Raw genomic sequence first — 10955 nt, forward strand, 5'->3', positions numbered from 1 at the left:
CTTGAGGTCCTCCAATTCACCAAGGCTATTGCTATTAATGTCAGTTGTACACTAGAAAGTTTGGTAAGGCCATGTTGCTGAGGACACTGCATGTTGTGAGTGGGGGAAGAAGAAGAGATGGAACTGAGACTAAGCCAAAAAACTTCGTGCCACTGGATGGATGATGTTCATATTGCCAGAAGGCTCTATATAGATGGTTGGGGAAGAAATGATACCCTGTAAGTCTACTCAACGATGGACCTGTGTGCTGCACACTATGGACATGCCAAGCAATACCTGCAAGTGAAATAATGGCTCAACCACATATGTACAATTGACAAATTTCTAATTGGATAAGGCCCACTCCTAGGGGTGTAACACACATCTGGTGCTGTAGACCACACCAACCCCTTTTGTCAAGAAAGGCTACAGGCCCTAGTGGAGAAGCCATCATGAGTATATTGTTTAATAAATATAGTACACCTAGTGGGATACCTTCTAGGCACCTGTATTTACATTCATGTTTGTTTAAATATGTCTACTTCTTTCCATTTGTCTTTATAGTAGAAGAAACACCACTGAGATACATCAGTGGTCACGGCCTAAAGACGACTAATGGGGAGGCCCAAGAAGTCACTATCTGGCCATGATACAAAAGAGATCGCCCTACATCTGTCAACCCCTCCAAGGCTCAGGGACCTTAGTGGAAGATGGACAGGAAGATTGTAGGAGCGGAGGAAAGGGGTGGAATGTCTCTCAGTTGGCTGGTTCCTCCAAGCGGGCGGGGGGGGGGCTGCCATGGAGGGTGAACTATGGAGGGGCTGCTGGGAGCCATCTTGGAACAGAAGCCCCAAACCACGGGTAGCCCATGGTGGTGTTGGGAACGCACAGCCATGCAGCAGCTCAAGGACAGGATGGCCTGACACTTATGGACCTGGGGTGAGATTGCTAGCCCCTGAGGCATGAGCGAATGCTAACTGTGACTATGGGTGTGGCACAGTCTGGTATGGTGGGCTCTGAGCCATGTCGCCAGAGGAGTAGGGCTAGGCACTGGGTGCTCATTCCTTTATAAGTTACTCCCCTCTTCCCATATAATAAATGCACATAAAGATGTGTTACATAGTTTTCTTGATAGCACAAGAGACCCAGAGAGAGTTCGGGTGACAAAATGTGAAATGAAAATAGAAGAGTGGACCATTGGGGAGAGGAAGGGGATCAATGAGAAGAGGTAAGAGAGAGGGGAAGGTAATGAATAGTAGGAATGCACAATGAAATATGCTTTCCAAGGTGTCATAATAGAAAGAACAATGGTTCTCAGAAGGTCTGGAGAGTCGGGGAGGGGGATGGCGAACATAGAGCTGATTTGTAGTTAAATGGGGACAAGAAGTGGGACAGCAGCAATGAGATTTATATTTCACAGTCTAGGAAAAGTGCTTCATATATGTTTTGCATAAACAAATAACGTTTGAAGAGACAGACATGTTTGTCCTGCCTTAGCCACCACACAATGGTACATGCACCAAAATACCACAGGCTACCCCATTACTATGTGCACTTGTAACGTTTTCATGTATTGGTTAAATAGAGACTAACTGTAAATTAATTGTAAATGTAGATGCAGTTAAAGCATTACTTATACCGAGGACTCAAATCAGAGTTTGGTCTGAAGTTTACATTATTCCCAATTTTCCTTAGGGAGGCATGATAATAAGATCTCAAGAGCAACTATCAAAATTACCACCAAGCTAGTAGGAATACATAGTTGATGAACATAATGTAAGTTTTATGTTTGTTTTTTATTTTTGTGCTGTTACCTTGGTTTTTTGTTTGTTTTGTGAGACAGGGTGTCACTATAGCCCTACCTGTCATGAAAATCACTATGTAGACAAGGTTGGCTTCGATCTCACAGAGATACACCTGCTTCTGTCTGCTGAGGGCTGGGGTTAAATGTATAAGTCATCATGCCTGGCCAATATAATGTGAGTTTTCAAATAATTCTATGTCACATGAATGACTTTTTTCCTTATTATGGCAGACACATCTTCTGTCCAACTTGTGATGCATTTGGCCAATGATACTTATTTTAATGTTTACTATTTCTTTTGAGAATTTTATAAAACTCAATTTGATCAGAGTCGTCCTTCCAGTCTCTAAGTCCCTGACATCTTACCCCCTCCTTTTCCTACTCACTCAATTTAACATCTTCTATTTTAAACCCATTGTGTCTAATTTATGCTGCCAATGTGCCCTTGGGTGTGTGACCATCCACCACAATGTGGTCAACTTACTAGGAAACACACCTTATAGTAAACAGACTCTCCCTCTTTCAGCAGCTACCAATTTCCAATAGTTCCTCACCTACAGGTGGAACATTGTTCCCACTTCTCACCCTTTCCATGCTGAAAATTTATCTGGCTTGAGTGTTTTCATTTTGGTTTTAAAGAATAATTCCCAAAGGAAATGGACCGATGCAGGAAACTAAGACAAAGCAATAAAATGAATGAGCTTATTATGTCACAAAGTAGGAAACATTTTTTGCAATGAGGGGATTAAAAGTAGGTTAATCATAACAATAGTTTTTCAGCCATATTAAGCAACTTCTACGCTAACACTGATGGCTGTTTGGATTCCATTACAGGATGCGGAAACACGTCTGACGCCAGTCAGTTTCACCCCCTTTGCTGTACAAAGGCTTTCCTATGTCAGTTATAATGATTATCATTATGCCAATGATAATCTAACCCCAAAATACAGAAGAACTGAATTTTTCTGGAAAATTATTATTCTGTGAAGGCCTTCGGATGAAAACGTTCTTTTACGTTTAGGTGTCAGGATGACGTGCGGTGCTCCTCGGTGAAGATCTGTTTCCTTCAGTGTTTGTTCAGTTTGCCTTTAGGAGGCAGCAGAATTAAATCACGTTTAGAGCTGCACACGTGTGGCATTGGATAACTGCTTTACCACTATCACACACTTTACTATTAAATGTGATTACTGGTGATCTCTCCTTCATACCTTAGGCTTTTATGATCTGAATTTCTATCCACTCTTGTAAGCCAATTTAGTACCAAATACATTTGGTACTTCTGTTACTGAAATTTTGGTTGCACAGGGTGTTGGAATGGGAAAGTAACCGTACATACCGGATGGAGGTTCACAGACACTCTTTCTTTCTTTCTTTCTTCTTTGACCGTCTTCATGCCTCCTTCACCCTCACTTTCTGCTATGTGTGGGTCTGTACATAGATGTTGCATGTATCCAGATGAAATCAAGGGTCCACGGGTGTCTGTTTCACATCATGTTTATATAGATGTGTAAGCATACATGTGCATGCATATGTATATATATGTTGTGTGTTGTTGTACAGGACTGTCTGCCAACAGAGAGATGACTGACAGTTGCCGTCTTCCCAAGATCCTTTGCTCCCACTTGCCTAGCATCCTCACAACTGAGTTGTTACCTGTCACACCCTTCAAGAAAGGCAGGGCAGGGATGTCACAGGACTCTTGCCTAGGAGCCCAACTACTCCTCCCACTCAACCAGTCTGCCTTAGTTTCATAAGGCCTGGGGGAGAGGTTAAGGCTACGTGGGCTGAAGAAGACTGGGGTGAAGGTCTATCACCATTTTACGTCACTATGGGGAAGCTTCAACCCTTGTTTGGATGGAGATTTTGCAATGCAGCCTTAGCCAGGGAGCACCCACATTCCTGTGAGTAAGCCCTCACTCATTGCTCTGCAAGTAAATCTAATAAACTCACTGGTTTCCCAGGCTGTAGTTTGTCAAAAATTGTAATGAAACAACAGAGGAAATCTCAAAAGAAGGAATTTTAGGAACATATGTATCATATGAAATAAAGAATCTACAGCTGTCAGAGCCTGGCTCACCTCAATAGGATGATCCAGTTGTATGCATTTTTTCCAGCATGGAACACAGTTTCATTTCATTCTACTTCATAGATGAATATATGTGTATACACACACACAGACACAGACAGAGAAACACATACCTGTAAGAAGTAATTAGTAACAAAATTACCCTGTGCTATGTGCTCTGTGTGTGTGCGTGTGTGTGCGTGTGTGTGTGTGCATGTGTGTGCGTGTGTGTGTGTGCTGCATCTCAGTCACTGAAATGCACTTTTGACATCCCTGTGGTGCAGATATGTATGTCTCTCTGTGTGTCTCTGCCTCACGCTGCATAAGGCAACTTCTGACTTTACCAAGTCTGCAGTCCTTAATACACAATGCCACCCTCTGACCCCATAACCCTGGCACAAATCTCACTTGTGCATAAGCAAATATCCAGCTAATTCCAGAGCTGAGGCCCTCGGTTTCACCTGCTGTGGAGAGTGAATTGGGACCCGGGATCTGCATGGTTAAAGCAGTTTGGAAATTAAATAAACCCTGGCTCTGTGACTTCTCGCCACACTTCTGCTGCCCTGGGCTGGAACTTGTGTTATGAATACACAATGCACTGCTGTCATTTCCAGCCCATTAGTAAATGAAGTGAGGACTATTTTGCCAAGGCACAGCAACAAAGGGCTTCAGGAGTGACTTTGGAGAGAGCCAAGGGCCATCGCAGCGACTGCTGACAGCACTTACATGTTCTCAAATAATATGCATGGAACAATTTAAAATGTGCTAACTGAAAGCGTTTGGTCTTTGCCCAAGCTTTATCTACATTGCCCACGGTAATTAAAAGTATCAGACTGGTGGAACTAACCTTCTTGGACATTAAACAGCCATACTTTGAGGCCTATACTAATTTGGACAGAGGGACATAAAGGGCAGTTTTTGCTCCTTGCCCTCTTAGGTTGACCAGTTCCAGGGGACTATGAGCATCTCTCAAAATGTCCTGTAACTGTGGTGAGTCACCTATCTGCTTGATCAGGGAGACTGTGGAGACCCCACCAAATGGACCTGAATCAGTGTCCAGTCTACAAAGATGAGGGTCAATACAGAGGAAACATTTCCTCCATGCTTCCAAGCGAAGCCAGCTATGGTGGAGCAGGACCTTTGATTTATCTTCGCATAGATGGAACTGGTAAAAGTATGGAGCCAGGGGCTCCTCCCAAGCCCATGTGACCCCTGCAGAATAGATCCTCAAATGGCCTTAAGAGTAAAAATAAATTGGTTTATCTAAATTGGGCCAATTTTAGGGTCTTCAACACTCAAAATGAAAGTATAACCAAAGATTAATGAGGTCAATATGATTTTTTAAGAGTCCATATGTATAGCTAAAGGCTACATAAGAAGAAACAATGCCAGACAGGAGATACCTTCTTTTGAGTTGTTGGCCAGGGTGGCCAAAGGGACTCCCAGATAGTAACCCAGCATAGAACTGGGAAAATGAACAGCAGACCCCAATCTTATCTAAAGGAATATTGACAACTGATTGCTGCTAGATGAGGAACAGCTGATCTTCCTAAAACAAGGCTCTCTAGATAGGCTGACTAGATTCTGCAGATGGACAAGCACTGGGGAATGGCTGGGGGTGCTAACAACACAGTCGACAGTAACAGAGATGGCAGAATATATGGGCTCCAGTGGGTAGGGGAGTCTATGGGAGGGTGCCATTTGGGAAGTGGGTATATAGATGAATAAGATTGGGTGGGATGTTCTGTATGAAATACACACAAAAAGATCAACAAATTGAAAAGCAAAAACATATTTGAGGAGGAAGCATAAACATTTACTTCATGTTAATTAGTAGAGGCAATAATACCGTTGAAATCTACCTGATGTCTGTATATCCATACTCAGGTGCCAAGGATCCGAGTGTAACTGACTGTGACTAGTAACAATCAGATACATAGGGATTAAAGACACATGTGCAAACATCTAAGCATTAGTAGCAAGTAGGAAACAGCATATTTTAAAATGAAATGGAGATCTTTAAAGCTTAAAAACTCATTCAATTTTATGTCTTATTTATGTCAGGTTTATACTGAGTTCAATATTGTATAACTGTATTAATTCAACGGTGAGCCTAAAAATTTACAGCCACCTTTGAAAGAGATGTAAAATAAAATAAAATAAAATGTGCTAACCTGGAGATCTGTGGTAATTTCTGACACTGAAGACCTTTCCTCAGCCTTGGTCTTCCCACTGACCCCAAGATATCACTGAAAAAAAAAAGGAACAAATAACACTTTCATTTTTAATTTTAACACTATTAATATTTGGATGAAAAATTGGCTTTTGAGCCAGTTTTCAAGTTTTATATGTTTGTTTAAACAGGTCCCAAGAGTGTGACTGGATGTAAGTGGTAAACTGACAATAGTAAACTCTAAGTTCATTAAATCTACACTCATGGCAGAGGACTTATAACATGATTGCTGTGATAATAAAAATGACATTTTCTGTTTACAGTTGTATTCATCATAAAATCAAAGATGGTTAATTACGAGTTTTGTGACAGTTAAAATGAGTAGATCAGTTCATCAACTCAAGTTTAGAATGTATATGGGGGGCTGGAGAGATGGCTCAGCTGTTAAGAACCCTGGCTGTTCTTGCAGAAGACCCGGGTTCGATCCCAGCACCCACATGGCAGTTAACAGCTGTCTGTAACTCCAGTCCCAGGGGATCTGACAGCCTCTTCTGACCCTGCAGGCACTGCACGACACAGGTGCACTTACCTACATGCAGGCAATACATATACACATAAAATTAAAAAAAAATAATAAAAAGAATGTAAATGTATCACAGATGAGAGTGTATCTACAGAAAGGAGCAAACACAGCCAGGCTTTGAGATCATTCGATACTTATTTTGAATTCCCTGTGATGTCACAACAGCTGGAACTGCATGAGCAAGACCTGAGCACCATCAGGCCGGATAAAAGTCCCATCTGGCTGGGGGAGGGATTTGCAATTCCCACCCCTAGGTGAGGGGCTATTGACAATTGATGGGTGCTGGAGGAGGGCAAGTCTGTTTTCTCCAGGGATGTGGGTCCTGAGAGGCTACCCAGGCTTCCGTGGATAGTCTTAGACCCTTGCACATAGTGTTAGCATTAAGTGGATTTAGTGGGGTTTTTAAAAAGACACATGAAGGTGGGAGGGGAAAGTGTGGGGTTGGGAGGCTCCAGAGGGGAGGGAATAGGGTGGATTTGATAATTTACATTTTAAAAATACTTAAAATGTAAAAATTCCTTGTTTCTCAAAGGGGGAGGTGGAGAGATGACTCAGAGGTTCAGTCCCAGCACCCAAGTGGCTAACCACCATCTATATCTCCAGTTTCAAGGGATGCGACACCCTCTGCTGGCCTCTGCAGGTGTCACATACATACAGGAACATAAAAAAGAAACTTCCTTCTACCTTAATTTCCCCAAGTGTGCACATGTTGTTATAAAGCTGGCCTCATACTTCTTTTCTTTTGGTAAAACGGGTGGTTGTGAATGAAGCAGTTGAAATACTGAACGGACCATAGCCAGTCAGCACTGGCTCGTCAGCAAGTGCATTTCCCTGTTATTGATCCTCTGTGAAAAATGTCAACCTACGTGCAAAGGAGGTAAGACCCTGGAAATATGCTGTGTGTCTCTTCACTGATGGGAGCATTCTGGAGTGCAGTGTAAAGATGTCAACTGGGAGACGGGAGACATGTTTCAGTGGCTAAGAACATTGGCTGCTCTTGCAGAGGACCTGCGTATGATTCCCAGCTCCCATATCACATGGCCATTTACAACCATCCATAACTCCAGTTTCAGGGGATTCAATGTCCTCTTCTGACCCCCAGGGGCATTGCATGATACAGGTGTACTTACATACATGCAGGCAATACACTCACACATGTAAAGATAAAAATAAAATATTAAAAAAGATTTTCAAGTGGGATGTCTTAGCATTAAATTTGGATATTAAAGTTAAATCTGAAAATATGGGACCATTCTGAGGTGAACTTTCTCCTATCACCTCATATAGCATCGTTGGAAGGCCAAATTTGCTTATTACTTACTTGTCCTGACATTTCAAACTTCATTTATTCATACAATTTTTTTGTATTTTTCATAATAACTATTCAGAGATGTGTGTAGAAATTTGTGTTTTCATCTTTAATCTGTTGTGTTGTTAATCATTTAAGATTACATACGAATATTAGGATGTTTGTAAAACAAGAAAATAAAGTTAAAACCAAAAAATCCCTGAACAATAAAAAAAAAAAAAAAAAAAAAAAAAAAAAAAAAAATTTGTAATTCTGTGGTAAGAATCCCTAAGCAATCCAGAACCAGAGAAAGGTAGCCATCAAGAGCTAACAACTTTGGAGCCACGCCCTCCCACCAAAAGATAAGCTCACAGTGGACTCACAGCAAATTATTGAACTTCCAATGATGACTGTTTGGGGGAACTGATGGGAAACTCAGCAGCCGTCTGTCCTGGAATGCAGCGGTAAACAATACTGCCTAAAGAGACATAAGAAACGTTTACACAGAGCCATGCGCAGGCTAAACATTTAACACTAAGGTATCCTGGCTACCCTCTGCTCTTGCTCTTTCCTGACAGTGCTCACCCTAGCCCCGCACGCGCAAGTGAACTCTCCTCTTTTTAGCTGTATTTGTTTGAAGTTAGTGAATTCACACAGTATGTAAAACTTGGAGTCTTGGGAATAAGACACATGCATTTTACTTGGTTTGATCTGATTCTAAAACCAAGACAATTTAGAATTCCTTTACTAGGCAAATATTTTATTGGGAAAACTTTTTTTTTACTAATTAAATATTTTTTTGAATAAATACAATGCCAAACAAAATGCATTCAAACGCTTTCTAAAAAAACACTTTTAAAGGCCTTTCTATTCCGGCTAATGACAGACACAACAAAGGCAGATATGCTAGTTTAACATAATTGGCTGATTTTATACATTTTAGACACCACTTATCTCTTCAGTCCACAAGTCTATTATTAAATGATAGAGAACACTTAATACAACCACAAGTAAGAAATAAATTTATGAGATTTTACGGACCCCATCTTTTACACCCACCCCAACAGTCTAACTCTAAAGAGCATAAAAGCCAGTGCCTCTTGTCACAAGAGCTCAGGACTAAAGTCACTTTGCTATCGGAATCTGTATTTGTGATCCACTATGAGCATTGAGATAAAACTCAAATATTCCTCCAAAAAGCACTGTGCACGTTGCGATCGCCTATTCAGCAATGGTGAGCACTGCATTCCAAACTCTCTCATCCCAGGAATTAAGTAAGGTCCACCGCGTTCTTGGGCATTTCCTCCACTCCAGTATGCTAGAAAGTCTCAATGTCACGAAGAATCCTCTTGTCCTCCTAGTAACAAAGTTTGTAGCCACACCTTTCCTCCCACATCGACCCCCTCTGCCAATTCAATTCGCTCTTTATCCGAGCAGTGTGCTGTCTCACTTATGAGTCCACATCCTAAGTTATGTCGTTTCTAGTGCCAGCTCATCGTCACCTGCTGCTATTGATGCCTATGCACCTAGTTTTCACGATTGGTAGGAAGATCATCGTTTGTAACCAAAGACAATTGTTGTACATCAATCCCTCGAGCCAACAAGTCAGTAGAGATAGAACAGGGCTTGATCCGGATCGGAATTCCCTCGTGATGACATCCGTCTCCTTCTGTTCCATGTCACCATGCAGAGCAGAAACCATGAAGTCCCTGGCATGCATTTTCTCGGTGAGCCAGTCCACCTTTGCCTTTTATTGAGAAAAATAACTGCTGTGTAATAGTCAATGCCTTGTACAAGTCACAAAGTGCATCCAACTTCCACTCCTCTCCTTCAACATTTCTATAAACTGCTTAATTCCTTCAAGGGTAAGTTCTTCCTCCTTAACCAGAATTCAAATTGGATCGCTCATGAATTTTTTGGTGACGTCTAACACATTAGTTGACATTGTGGCAGAAAACAACACAATCTGAATGCTTGTGTTTAATTTTTGGAAAATCTCATAGAGTTGATCTTTATACCCTCAGCTGAGAATTTGGTCTCCTTCATCCGAAACAAACGTTTTGGTCCATTTTGGAGAAGGACATCTTCTGTTCACCATACTAAACTGGTGTACCACCAATGTGCGGGACTTCAGACTGTAGCTTCTGAATCTCATTTAGAACATTTGCTCTTCCAAATTAGGCCTGACAGCTTGCTCCCATTTAGTATCCAAGTGCCAAAATTACCTTTTGGATCTTTAATGCGAGGAATAATAGCTCTCTGCTGAACAGCTGAAGTCTTCTCAAAACCATGAACACAGATGCCTCAAAGAAGAGACTCCTTTAAATTCATATCATCAGTTATCCTTGATGAAGACAACATTGGGGTCCATTCCCTCTGGGCCTCCATGTTCTCTGTTATAATTGGTGGGGACACCAGACATGATCCGGAAGTCCATTCAGTGCCAAACTGAAAAAAAACCAAACTTTTTTATGGTGTGGAGATTGACACTATAGGAAACTAATGGGCTGGTGTCAGTTTTCAGAGTGCTTTGCACTCTGAAATTGTTCGTATTATTAAAGAAAATTTATACTAGAGAGCAGGAATTGTGGATGCAGTTTGGAATCACAGTTAAAACAGGAATTAGAGGACAGGACTCCACACGTTCTGTTTCTTGCTTCAGTTTTAACTGTGCAAGTCTAGGCAGGATAGCCAATGAATCCACCTCCCATTTTAATCAGTGAATGGAGATACTGGTCATTTAATGGAGCTTTGAATAAAAGGTACTTTCTGGACACCTGTCCCTTAAAAGCCTATCTGGCTCACAGTAAGTGTAGGCACCTCCCTCTGCCTGTGCCCAAATATACCTGTCAAAATGTTTCCATGTGACTAGCATCTCTGAGCACACAGTGCAACTTTGGGTTTGTTGTGGCTGACATGCCACACAGCATTGCTATTGAGGCAAAGCAAATGTGTAGCTTTTAAATGTTTGTGTTTCATGCCAAGATGACCCCCATCTCATAGGACAGTACTACTCTGCACCCCCATCCTTTCCATCAGTGTCTCATCAAGTTAAAAAAACTG

General features: G+C 41.6%; 1 pseudogene; it reads right to left on the reverse strand.

Moving 5' to 3' along the window:
* Nucleotides 1–9400: 9400 nt before the first annotated feature.
* Nucleotides 9401–10314, reverse strand: LOC103748161 (annotated as a pseudogene).
* Nucleotides 10315–10955: the final 641 nt, after the last annotated feature.

Source organism: Nannospalax galili, unplaced genomic scaffold (assembly GCF_000622305.1).
Source record: "Nannospalax galili isolate Female #2095 unplaced genomic scaffold, S.galili_v1.0 scaffold645, whole genome shotgun sequence".
In the NCBI taxonomy this organism is placed as follows: Eukaryota; Metazoa; Chordata; class Mammalia; order Rodentia; family Spalacidae; genus Nannospalax; species Nannospalax galili.